General features: G+C 47.6%; 1 protein-coding gene across 9 annotated transcripts in view; it reads left to right on the top strand.

Moving 5' to 3' along the window:
- The window catches only part of CELF4 (CUGBP Elav-like family member 4), a 625,491-nt gene that overhangs the window by 406,948 nt on the left and 204,565 nt on the right, over positions 1-13,978 (top strand). The gene's annotated exons all lie outside the window — the stretch shown is intronic.

Below are 13,978 nucleotides of genomic sequence, written 5' to 3'. Positions count from 1 at the left end.
GTAATAGATATTACGTTCCATTATATGGTCTCGAAGTCAATAAACATTAAGTTACCTTCATAGAGTGAAAAAAGACCAGATTTATTAAAAAATCTTATCTGGAGGGTTTGCATTTCAATAGGATGGGAATTTGCATATTTTCACAATAACCCCCAATCATTCTGTCTGATCTCTGCTCAGCTGACCATACAGATCACTTTATCTTGAATAGATTATCACCAGTTTAATAAACCCTTCATAATATGCAGGTATAACAATGGTACTTCATTGGATTAAGGAGGTATTAAAGTTCTTTTTCCGGAAATAGGGGTGGCCCAGCCAGTGATTAACTTTCTACCCCCATCCTCTTCTGCGTTGAATTCACGATTAAAGGATGGTATTCCCATTTTTCACATTCAGAAACCCAAGTGAAATCAAGACGCCATTAACCCCATAGTGGCTGGCTCACTGGGCTAGCGAGAGAGTGTGAAACGGAAGGGGCTGGGAGGAGGGGGGAGAGACAGCAGAAGCAGTGGGGGAGCGGGAGGGGACAGGAAGGCGAATGGGCCCGTATCGGATCAGATGATGGAGTCCTGTACTGGATAAAAAGACCGGCTCTGCAGGTAGTCAGGGTTTAAATTCCCGGCTTGGGCCTGAAGAAGCTGATTGATGCTGCTGCTCTCTGCCATTTACAGCACAGATAGGTACGCGATAAGGCACTATTTGTGCTGGATCAACAGCCTCTTCCCAGCTAACACTGCCCTTTCATCCTCTGGAGACGTGAGTCTGCCAGGAGCTCAGGGATGCTTAGAACAGGAAAGGAGTCTTGCTGCAGCCGTGATTACATCTCCCATGAAGTAAGATTCCGAGCCTCAAAATCCTACCCTCTTCTCCACAGCTCTTCCTTCTCTTCCCCTCTCTTCTTTCCTCAGTGGCGGAGGGTCATTCCAAGGCAAGCCCCTCAGGGGTAGCCCCAGTAGAGGAGGCTGAGTCTCTGCAGTGACAGAGCAGCTGGGGAGGCCTCCTACCAAATAACGGTGGAGAAGGATGGAGAGGGAGCATTACCGACTTGGGGTCTCTGAGCATTACAACCTGCCAATACCATGTTGGCTGGGAAGGATGGGAAGAGAAACAGATAATAATAATAATAATTGTGGTATTTGTTAAGCGCTTACTATGTGACAAGCACTGTTCTAAGTACTGGAGTGGATACAAGAAAATAGGGTTGGTCCCACCTGGGGATCCCAGTCTCAATCCCCACTTTACAAATCAGGTAACTGAGGCACAAAGAAGTGAAGTGGCATAGCAGACATGGCGGAGCTGGGACTAGAACCCGTGACCTTTTGACACCCAGGCTCCTGCTCTATCCAGTATAGCCACTTCCCTGGTCTCAGAGGCCCAGTCAATCAATCAATCAATCGATTGTATTTTTTGAGCACTTACTGTATTCAGAATACTATACTAGGCATTTGGGAGAGTCCAATATAACGCTATAACAGTATAACAATATGACAGTAGAACAGTTGGTAACAGAGTTGGTAGTTCATTCAATTGTGTTTCATTCAATCGTATTTCATTCAGTCATATTTATTGAGAACTTACTGTGTGCAGAGCACTGTATTAAGTGCTTGGGAGAGTACATTATAACAAAAAACAGACCTGTTTCTTGTCCACAACGAGCTTACAGTCTAGACGGGGAGACTGACATTAATATAAATAAATAAATTACAGATATGTACATAAGTGTTGTGGTTGAGGGTGGATGAATAAAGGGAACAAGTGAGGGGAACACTTAAGGAAATGAGAGAAAAGGAAAGGGGGGCTTGGTCGGGGAAGGCCTAAATTTGTCATGGAGATGGTGGGGAGGGGGGTTCCATCTCCCTGCTGTCTCCAGCACCAGGGGTTCTGCCTGTCTGTCAGGTCAGGGGCTGATTTTCTTCCGGCTCCACCGCTCCACAAACAAAGCAGAGTCTCTAATAGCAGCTCGAACTCCACCCACTGCACGGGAAGGATCCCCCTTCTCTCGGTGATGTTAGGCAGAGAGAGAGGGACCCAGGGCAGCCCTCATCTGGCCTTCATCTCTCCAGACCCCACTCACACCGTCTCCTGCCTCTAGACCCCTGACACGTTGAGCCAGCAGCCGAGTCAACCACGGAAGGATGGGGCGAGTCGAGTCGGTCCTCCGTGGCCCGGCCAGCCTCTCTGACCAAGAGAGAGCGGTGGACAGGTGAACCCTCTGACGGAATCAATCATCGTATTTATTCTAATTGTATCGTATGCGTCCCCGGGGAGCAGAGTTCAAATGGGCTTGACATTATTAAAATTTTAGTGCCCGGTTTTCATAGCTGAATGAATATTTAAAGGGTATGTCCCGGGCTTCGGTTATGATGATGAGGAAATTAATGGGATGTCTTGTTTAATGCACTGAGATGCGTTGCACTTCAGTCTGGCCGGGGGAGGGGATGGCCAGACGGTCGGGGGGAAAGCAGGGAGGGTGGAGAGAGAAGGGGAAAGAGCTGAAGGGGGAGAAGGGGCCGGGGGTGTGGGGTACCAGGGGGTCATGCCCCTGCCAGGGTGGGGAGTTGGGGGAAATGGAAAGAGCAGCATCCAATTCCAGCAGAAGACTGCTCAGCAATAAGCCCATAATCAGTGTGTCTCTAGTTACTGACATCAGGGTGGGAGAGAGAACTACAGCCAGGAGAGAGACAGAGGCAGGGGGAGAGCGCAGGGCTGATGGGTAGTGGCAGGAAGGGAAGGCAGGGACAGAGAGATGCAAAGAGGCATGAAGATAGAGAAAAGTAGAGAGGAGCTGAGAAGCAGTGTGGGCTAGTGTAAACAGCCCAGGTCCCGTGATTCAGAGCGGCTGGGTTCTAATCCCAGCTCTGCCAAATGCCTGCTCTGTGACCTTGGGCAAGTCACTTAACTTCTCTGTGCCTCTGTTTCCTCATAGGCAAAATGGGCATTCAATACCCATCCTCCCTCCTACTAAGACTGCGAGTCACATCTGAGACAGGGACTTTGTACAGTGTTATTAACTTGTATCTACCCCAACACTTAGAACAGAGCTTGACACATAGCTAGCGCTTACAATTATCATTATTATTACTGTTGTTGTTGTGATTGTTATTCATGTCCTAGAGACGTGAATGTTTGCAGAATTGTCCTTCAGATTCTAGAAGATGCTACTTCCAACAGTGAGTTTTCAATCGAGGTCAAACAAGTCTGAGATTGAGCCTGCCAGGGCTCTTTGAGAAACAAAGACCACCCACCCATAGGAACTCCATCTCTCTAATTACCCTTCCTGGCTCCAGACAAACATCTTACAACAGTGGTAGTCATAGTGATAGCTGGGCAGAAGAGTCAGGCACCAGAGATCCAAATCCCAGCTCCATCACTTGCCTGCTGTGTGACCTGGGGCAAGTCACATAGCTTCTCTGTGCCTGACTTTCCTCGTATCAGTAAAATGGGGATAAAGTAATTGTTCTCTCTCCTAGACTGTCAGCCCTCGGTGGGACAGGGACTGCATCCAATCTGAGGATTTTGTATCTGCCTCAGCATTTAGCTCAGCACTTGGCTAAGTGCTTAGTACGGTGCTTGACACACAGTAAGCACTCAATAAATACAGTTGAATGAATGAATGAATGGATTGGCACACAGTAAGCACTTAATCATTAATAAGTACGTTAGGAAAGTACAACAGAAACACAATCACTCTCCCCCACTGGCCTTCCCCACCCACCCCCACTGATCCCAGCCATTCTGCTTCCTCCTATTTTGATACCCTGTCCATGATACCCTTCCCTTTACCCTAGGCCACACTGCTCCCCTTTTCCTCCAGCAGCCAACCTACCCATGGACACATTCCCTGCAAACAAGGAGCTTACCCTCTAACAGGGAAGGTGGACATACAAAAGCTTTGCAAATCGTGGAATCAGAATAAATAATTGACTGTCCAACTGGCTATACATAAATACACAAGGGCTGAGGATGGGTGGCCTAGTGGCACGGGCCTGGGAGCCTGAGATGTGGGTTCTAATCCTGGTTCCACCACGTGTGTGCTGTGTGACCTTGGGCAAGTCACTTAATTTCTCTATGCCTCAGTTATATTATCTGTAAAATGGGGATTAAGACTGTGTGGGACAGGGACTGCGTCTACTCTTGTCTTATGCTGTCGAGTCGTCTCCGACCCATAGCAATGCCATGGACACGTCTCTCCCAGAACGCCCCACTTCCATCTGCAATCTTTCTGGTAGTGTATCCATAGAGTTTTCTTGGTAAAAATACAGAAGTGGTTTACAAATGCCTCCTTCCGTGCCGTAAACTTGAGTCTCCGCCCTCGACTCTCTCCTGCTGTGTGTCTCCTGTGTCTCCAGTGGTGTCTGGAAGACTGGGATTTCCAGGCCCCCAGTCCTGTCCGTTGGGTGGAAGGCGGTTCACAGAGCCTGGGCTGTTTGGGGAGGGGGTAGGCTTCAGGTCTCGAAAGTCCGTTCAGTTCCCATCAATTGTGTACCCCAGCTTTGTACCTGAGGATTGTCCTGCCTTGGCAAAGGGCAGCCAGCACTGGTGACTTCGGCCAGTGTGTCCAACCATAACCAGCGAGGGAAGCAGGCAGAGGGGAGAAGAAGAGCCTGAAGTGTGGGGACCACAGAAATAAAAAAAAGAAAAAAGGAGTGAGAAGCAGAGGAAACCATGGAATGTAGGGGGTCTTTAGAACTGGGATAGAGACCATCATCATTATCATCATCCTCATTATCATCAGTGGTATTTATTGAGCTCTTACTGTGTGCAGAGCACTGTATTAAGTGCTTGGGAGAGTATAATGCAACAGAGGTGGTTAGACACTTTGCCTGCCATGATGTTTTGATTTCCCCCTCAGAACCAGGGGCTGAGTTATCAGTTTCTGCCTTGGAATCCTTTGATCTTTTATATAATGTAGGTGAAAAATCAGAGAGGTAGAAAGAGATAAAGAAAAGTAGAAAACGAAAACAGTTCTCTTTGCCCCTTGAGGTCAGGGATGATCTCGTCTGAGTGTTTGAGTACAGTGCTTTGTACACAGTAAGCGCTCAATGCTTACCATTAATTGATTGATCATTTGCCTTCTGTTTTTCTCAGAGGCCTGCTGAGTAGCCCTAGAAATATTTAGAATGTGTGGAGGTGGAAGAAGGGAGAAGAAACACAAAAGAAGAAAGATAAAAGGGGCGAGGGGGAGAGAAAGTAAGAGAGAGAGGAAGCTGAGAGTAAGAGAGAAAAGGAGAAAAAGAGAGCGAGAGAGAGAAAGGCAGAGGGAGAGATAAGGAGCACACACTATGGAGAGAGAAAATTCTAAATTCACAGAAACGTCTGTCCCCTGCCTGTTTCCTGCCCTGGCCTGTAGCTGACGGGGCTGAGAAATATAGAGCAGTGAGTCCTGACATTTCATTTCTGCAGAGAATTGAAAAAGGCCTGCTGTAACTCATCGCTTCTTGTAACTCAAACCCTCCTTGACAGTCCTACCTGCACTGTCTTTTAACACTGGCAGCCTATCGTCTGTAATTGGACATGAAAAACGATGTCCTGTTCACCGTTCTTCCTAGCGGGGTGGATACTGGGGGTAGGTGGGGGGGTGAAGGGGGCAGGTGTGTGGGTTTGAAAGCAGGTAGGACTGAAGGACCATCTGGATGATGGGGGACATAGGAGACAGTGGCACCTGGCTGAGGGACAGGAAAGAGCAGGATTGTCATTGAGGTCTGTGAAAGGGGAAGATTTGTTCCAGAAATTTTCCTCCCAGCTTTGATTGCTTTAGTCAATCCTATTCCAAACTCATACTCCAGGAGAGCTGATATCTGGAAGGGTCCCAGGGAGGTGATTGAGCCCTCCTTTCCTCTCTATGTTTGAAGTCCTGCTCAGGGGCAGGGGGATGGAGCAGAATACCTTCAACCCCCATCCACCTGGAGAATGGAATGGGCAACAGGTAGCATCAACACCACTTTTTGAGTGCCTGTGGATGTAGAGCACTGCATTGAAAACTTTTTGTGCACCAATCTCTTGACAAAGCATTGGAGTAGATACAAGATAATCAGGTCAGACACAGTCCCTGTTCCACAAGGGGCTTGCAATCTAAATAGGAAAGAGAACAAGAATTGAGTCTCTATTTTATGAATGAGGAAACTGAGGTACTGAGAAGTGACTGAACCAAGATCACTCAGCATGCAAGTGGTGGAGATGGGATGAGAATCCAGGTCCTCTGAGTCCCAGACCTGGGCTTTTTCCATTAGGCCACGCTGCTTCTCAGGAACCCCAGATCCCACTGCGTTTCCTCTGGCCTGTCACCGAGCCTCTCTGGTTCTCGATCAATCCATTAGCGGTATTTATTGAGTGCTTACTGTGTGACGAGAACTATACTTGGTGCTTGGGAGAATGCAGTGTGCTGGAGGTGGTAGACACTTTTCCTGACCACAAGGAGCTCAGGGTGCCAGTTGTCCAGCCTGATTTGCTTGTATCTACCCCAGTGCTTTGTATAGTGCCTGACACATAGTAAGCATTTAACAAATACCAAAATTATTTTATTGCTATTGCTGTTATCTGACGGACTAGGCCACTTCTCCCCATCACAATGGTTTGGAAGTCTCGTGAGGATAGGAAGTGTGAAGACATTAGAAATCAGGCACTCTGACCCTTCTCCTCTCTCTCTCTGACAAACTCCGAGCACTTCCCCAAAGCACACCAGGATGTGTCCTGGAGCCCAGAATCATCTAGCTTGGATGCAGGCCTGATCCTTATAGAGAGCTTTCTCTCAGGAAACAGGGCTATGGACGGTCTGCCTTCTGGGTCTGTCAGATTCCGGTTCTTTGTTTTCCTCTGGGGTGGGGCTTCAGGAGTGGTTGTGGAAGTGTGGAGGTGGCCAGCCCCTGCTACTTCTTCCCCTATCTGAAGGTGCTATCGGGGCAGCTACAGGGTCTCTGGTTGAGCCACGAGAACTGCAGTGTCAGTATCCGTGTTCTGCCGAACCTCCAGGAGCATACACAAGACATAGCAGCGTGGACTTGTGGATAGAGCACGTGCCTGGGAATCAGAAGGATCTGGGTTCTAATGCTGACTCCACACACGTCTGCTGCATGACTTCGGGAAAGTCACTTCACTTCTCTGTGCCTCTGTTACCTCAACTGTAAAATGGGGATTAAGATTGTTAGTCCTATGTGGGACATGGACTGTGTCCAACCTGATTAGTTTGTATCTACCCTAGCGCTCAGTAGAGTGCCTGGCACATAGTAAGCGCTTAACAAATACCATCAGAAAAAGACTTCAGTTTCAGTGTCTGGATGAGCCTCCATTCACTCATTTATTCAATCATACTCATTGAGCACTTACTGTGTGCAGAGCACTGTACTAAGGTCTTGGGAGAGTACAATCCAACAATAAACAGATACAGTGATCTTACAGTCTAGATGGGGGAGACAGACATCTGTACAAATAAATAAATTATAGATATGTACGTAAGTGTTGTGGGGCTGGAATGGGGGGAAGAACTAAGGAAGCAAGTTAGGGCAACACAGAAGGGAGTGGGAGAAGAGGAAAGGAGGGACTTAGTTTGGGACGGCCTCATGGAGGAGATGTGCCTTCAGTAAGGCTTTGAAGCAGGGGACGGTAATTGTCTGTAGGATTTGAGGAGGGAGGGCATTCCAGCCAGGCCAGAGGCAGGATGTGAGCTGGGGGTCAACAGCGAGATAGGCGAGATTGAGGCACAGTGAGAAGGTTAGCATTAGAGGAACTAATAATAATAATAATAGAGGATCTATAATAAAATAATAGACATTGCTGCAGGACTGCAGTGTCGGTGTTGGCCTGAGCCACCAGGACTGCAGTGTCGGTGTTGGGCTGATCCACCAGAGTCTGGCTGATTTGAGGTTTGGTGTGGAGCAGTGGTGAAGGGATAGGCATGATGAATGGGGGTGGGGAGAGAGTATATTCGCTGGGATCTCTGAGTGGAGCAGTCCAACGTGTTTGGTTCAGGGGCAGTGGCTTGGACAGCATTGACAAAGGAGGGTCAGGAAGGTGGGGACTGTAGCGAGGAATACAAACACTATGCAGAGCTGTCCCATAGGATGCTGCATATGACGTCATTGTGTTAAAGTAGTAATTGTGGCATTTGTTAAGTGCTTACCATGTGCCAAGTGCTGGGATGGTCACGATGCAATCAGATTGAACACAGTCCCTGTCTCACGTGGGGCTCATGGTCTAAGGTGTGGTGGGGGAGAACAGATACTGGATCCCCATTTTACAGATGAGGAAACTGAGTCAGAGAGAAGTTAAGTGATTCTCCCAAGTTCATACAATAGGCACCATGCATCTATTCTCAGTTTGACTTGATGGTGACAGGAGGGAGGCGGTCCCCTTTGGCCCTGACTTAGGCTGGCTGAAGGTCCAAAGTTGACCCCGGTAGCCACTGACCTCACTCGAACCAACTTGAAGCAAGAAGATGGGCCGGATCCCCAGGCAATAAGGACTGTTACCTCTCGATCAGGACACAGAGAAGCAGTGTTGCTTAGTCAGTAGATCATGAGCCTGAGAGTCAGAAGTAACTAATCCAGCTCTGCCACCTGTCTTCTGTGTTACCTTGGTCAAGTCACTTCACTTCTTTGGGCCTCAGTTACCTCATCTGTAAATTGGAGAGAAGAGTTTTAGGATAGGAGGACCTCTTAAGTGCCCTTCCAGACATAGTATGCCATGGCACCTGCAGGGCAGAGCCAGAGGCAGATAGTGGCAGTTAGAAATCAGACCAAACCCAGTAACTCCCGCCGAAAAAGGCCTACACCAAGGGAGTACAGTCAATCATGCCATCATCGTTCCAGTCCCCACAGCAAGGACCAAGACTGGGAGCATCTTCCGAAATGCCCATGACAAACCCTTGTGCCCTGCGCCCTCAACACCCCCCGACTGCCTCTCTTTTCTCTGGCTTTCCTGCTTCCTGGGCAAGGAACGGAGGATGGAGAGGAGGGAGTTGAGGAGATTGAGCGTGGGAATTTAATTATTTCCCTCTCCGTGTTTCTCCCAGTAATTGGTGTCTTTCATGTCAAGATGATCTCAATTTGTATTATGGGCTTCGTGCACCCGGCACTTTCTCTTTGGTCTCTGAAGGAATTGTCGAGTGTGTAAATCAGAGTGTACACTAAATTACCCTGCTGCTGACTTCTTCGTTTCTCCAGTTCTTTTCCTCTGTTCTGGTGCAAACAGCGCCAAGTGCTGCAAATTCAAAAATGACAACACAACAAGGGACAGCCTTTTTGCGCATACAGTGTGTCTGGTATTGTGGGTTCCACATTGCCCTTTTCAATCACATACACATAAATGCACGTGAATTTCACTGTCAGTGGCATCTTCTTTGAATATGGACTATTATACATATATATATGTATATATATACACACATGAAAATATATATAATTAGAAAAGAATAAATACATTAAATAAAAAATAATATAAAATAATAAATATACATTTTCCTGTGTTCTATTGTTTCTTCCCTCTTCCTTCTCCTCTCCCTTTTCCTTCTCTTTTTTTGTCCCTCTCTCGTCACTCTCACAGGATCAGAACTTTATTTCCTGGCTAAGGGATTGAGAACCCTAGAGAAGCAGCGTGGCTCAGTGGAAAAAGCACGGGCTTTGGAGTCAGAGGTCATGGGTTCAAATCCTGGCTCCACCACTTGTCAACTGTGTGACTTTGGGCAAGTCACTTAACTTCTCTGGGTCTCAGTTCCCTCATCTATAAAATGGGGATGAAGACTGTGAGTCCCACGTGGGACAACCTGATCGCCTTGTAAATTCCCCAGCGCTTAGAACAGTGCTCTGCACATAGTAAGCGCTTAATAAATGCCATTATTATTATTATTATTAACCCCTTTCCCATTCACTGTTTCATCTTCCTGGACAGGGCATTCTGTCAGCCAGCCCAGTATCAATTAAATAATAATGATAATAATAACTGTGATATTTGTTAAGCACTTATTATGTGCCAGACACCATACCAAACACTGGGGTAGATACAAGATAATCAGGTTGGACACAGACCCATCCTACTTGGGGCTCACAATCTAAAGAAGAGGGAGAACGACTGTTGAATCATCCACTTTACAGATGAAGAAACTGAGGCACAGATCATTTAAGTGACTTTCAGCATGTCACACAGCTGATCAGGAATGGAGCCAGAATTAGAACCCTGGTCCTTCCCCTCCCAGGCCCATGTTCTTTCTTTCCACTTAGCCACGTTACCCCTTTTATTGATTTATTAGTCCACCCGAGTTCATAATTCGTATCAATTTTTCAACCATCTGCCATTTCCCCCATTAGCCTATCAGCTCCTGGAAGGTAGGGATGGATGGTAGCTCTCCCTTTTTCCAGTCCCAGAGCAGGTAGCCCAGTGCTCCACACCCAGAAGGCTTGGCATGTCCTCTCACTTCCACCTGTGGAATTGAGCAGGGTAAGGAATTCCTGGGTTCCTTAATTCCCTTTGCCAAATGCCATCTACTCTGTGAGGTAGTGGTAGTAATAGTGATGGTTTTTATTCAGCACTTACTTTATGCAGAGCGCTGGGGGAAAAGCACTGGAGAAAATTAGACATCTCCAAACTGACCTGGCTTGGTCTTTCCCAGTCCTTGTGCCCAACTAGGCTCAGCTGAGGACAACACCATATCTCCAAGGCCAGCCTGAGGCCTAGATGGACCAGAAACAAGCCTAGATCAGATCGGAAGTTTTCCAGAAGGCACTTCCTGAGATCACTGCTGGGCACTTGCGCTTGCTCCCAAGGATTGATGGGAATCGTACTCCCAGCATCCCCAGAAACCATCGCACATGCGTTGTTCAATCCATCAGTGAATCGATGATGTTTATTGGGTGCTTTCTGTGTGCAGAGCACTGTACTAAGTGCTTTGGAGAGTATAAAATGATAGAGTTGGTACCTTTGGTCCCTGCCCACAAGAAGCTTACATTTTCCAGGGAGAGGCAGACGTTAAAATAAATTACAGAACTGGGAAAGAGTAGAGTATAGGGATATGTTCATATGTTCTGTGTGCCTGTGTGCTTAGGGGGTAAGGCAACACAGAAGTGAGGGGGGAATAGAGTGGGGAAATGAGAGGTTAGTCAAGGAAGACATGTGACTTTAGGAGTGTTTTGAAGGTTGGGGGAGAGGTGGATATGAAGGGGGAAAGAGTTCCAGACCAGAGGAAGGACATGGGCAAGGGATCAGCAGCAAGACAGATGAGAGTGAAGTATAGTAAGTACGTTGGCATTAGAGGAGATGTGTGAGAAGCAAGGTCGGAAGGGGATAGCTGATTGTGTTCTTTATAGTCAATGATAAGGAGTCTTTGATGCAGAGGTGGATGGGGAATCACTGCAGATTCTTAAGGAGTAAAGAGTTGTAGACTAAGAGCTTTATCAGAAAAATGATCCGGGCATCAGGGTTTAGTATGGACTGGAGTGGGGAGAGAAAGGAGGCAGGGAGATCAGCGAGGAGCCTGATGCAGTAGGTAAGGTTGGGGGAGATGATTAGTGCTTGGTTCAGTGTAATCGCAGTTTGGATGGAGAAGAAAGGGCAGGTTTTAGTGATCTTGTGTAGGTCGAACTGACAGGACTTAGTGACAGATTGATTGAAAGAGATGAGTCCTGGTGCATCCCTTCTTGTTCAGATCACCTCTGCCACTGCCCTGCAGCCTCCATCTCTGCTTCCCTCCCTCCTCTGTTTCTTCCCTTGCCTCCATCGAAATCTCTCCACATCTGCAATCAATCTGGGGGGGTTAGGAAGCACAGTGAGGGTGGAGCCCCAGGGAAAACCCGAAACAGGAGCCCACACTGACCATTGCAACTTTGGGAAGAAAAAGGCCAAGTTTGAATGGGTCAGGGAGCTGGGGACGCCAGTGGTTATAGCAGGGAGGATGAATAGGGATGGACAGGGAACTGGGAGCTGAGAGGAAAGGAAGTTGATAGTCTTGCCCATTTACCTCCTCATCAAACAGAAACTCCTTACCAATGCATTAAAGCACTCAATCACCTTGCCCCCTCCTACCTCACCATTCTCCAACTACTACCCAGCAGGCACACTTCACTCCCCTAATTCATTCATTCATTCAGTCAATCGTATTTATTGAGCACTTATTGTGTGCAGAGCACTGTACTAAGCGCTTGGGAAGAACAGGTTGGCAACATTTAGAGACAGTCCCTACCCAACAACAGGCTCATAGTCTAGAAGGGTGAGACAGACAACACAACAAAACATATGGACAGGTGTCAAGTCATCAGGATAATAGAAATAAAGCTAGATGCACATCATTAACAAAATAAATAGAATAGTAAATATGTACAAGTAACATAAATAGAGTAATAAATCTGTACCAACATATATACAGGTGCTGTGGGGAGGGGAAGGAGGTAGGGCGGTGGGGATGGGGAGGAGGAGAGGAAAAAGGGGGCTCAGTCTGGGAAGGCCTCTTGCCCCAGTGCCAACCTACTCACTGTACCTCAATCTCAATTATCTCTCAGCCAAAGTCTCACCCATGTCCTACTGCTGGCCTGGAAAGCCCCCCCTCCTCAAATCCTACAGACAATTACTCTTCCCTCCTCCTAAGCCTTATTGAAGTCATATCTCCTCCAAGAGACCTTCCCTCTTTTCCTTTCTTCCACTCCCTCCTGCATAGCCTTGATTTTTCACCCCTCCTTCTAGTCCCACAACACTTATGTACATATCTGTAATGTTATTTATGTATATATATATAATATATATTTATATATATGTTAATATCTGTCCTCCCCCCTCTAGACTGTAAGCTTGTTGTGGGCAGGGAATGCATCTGTTATATCGTACTCTCCCGAGTGCTTCATACAGTGCTCTCCACACAGTAAGGATTCAAGAAATATGATTGACTGACTGACTGGTTGACTAACTTGGTCGCTGTGAGACAGGCAAATTCTTGAGGTTATCACACAGATTGGCAGCCCAAAGGATGTTTGTTCAGTGGCTGGTCTCCCAGGTCTGCTCAATCCAGGGGTGATCCAGGAATGAGTAGGAGTGTGGCCTAATGGATAGAACACAGGCTTGGGAGTCAGAAGGACCTGAGTTCTTATCCTAGCTCCACCACCTGTCTGCTGTGTGACCTTAAAGAAGTCACTTAACTTTCCTGCATCTCAGTTCCCTCATCTGTAAAATCAGGATTAAAACTGTGAGCCCCATGTGGGACGTGGATTGTGTCCAACCTGATAGTCTTGTATCTACCCCAGTTCATAGTAAGACCTTAACAAATACCATAAAAAAACAGCTTGTCCAGGGTTTGTCCAGGAGTAGTAAAAGTGTGGTCCAGGGGTTGTCTGGGGGTGGTCTAGGCATGTCCAGAGGGGTTCAAGAGCAGCCCAGGGGTATGGTCAGGTGCAATCCAGGGGCCATCCGGGGCAGTCCAAAGGTAGTCAGGTGTGGTCCAGGTGCAATCGAGGGGCTGTCCAGGGACGGTCAAGAGGAGGTCTAGACACAGTCCAGACACCAGTCAGGTATGGTCCAGGTGTGGTCCAGGGGTGGTCCAGGCATGGAGGAGTGGAGAAAATGACAGTCCCTGGCCTCGAGGAGTTCTCTTGGACTGTCATCCAGTTCTGATGATCCAAGTCCAGGCAGTACAGTGTGTTGATTGTGATTATTGAGGACCACTCTGCCCCTACCAATTGGAGGGGCTGGGCTACAGATGAAGAGCGAGTGGAGCGGGGTGGGGGTGGGGAGAACAGCAGGAAAAGGGAGGGAAGAGAGCCCATGCACAAGGTGCAGATGGAAACCCATCCTATCTCCCTCTGTTGATCTTTCAGAGAATCCCTCAATTAGAGAGCCCATAGGGCAACTCCAGGGTTTCTTTGTCCATTCTTCAGCCTACACCCAGGACCATCACCTCCTCAACCCAGCCCTAATGGGGATATCTGTTCAGTTCACATTGACCCCTGTAGCTATATAAGTATGTATCCATCCTTTGTTATAGTAGCCAATGCCTCGGTTACAT

The sequence above is a fragment of the Tachyglossus aculeatus genome, chromosome 3 (genome assembly GCF_015852505.1).
Source record: "Tachyglossus aculeatus isolate mTacAcu1 chromosome 3, mTacAcu1.pri, whole genome shotgun sequence".
NCBI lineage: Eukaryota > Metazoa > Chordata > Mammalia > Monotremata > Tachyglossidae > Tachyglossus > Tachyglossus aculeatus.
The sequence above is the reverse complement of the archived record's forward strand: the minus strand, read 5'-3'. Positions and strand labels throughout refer to the sequence as shown.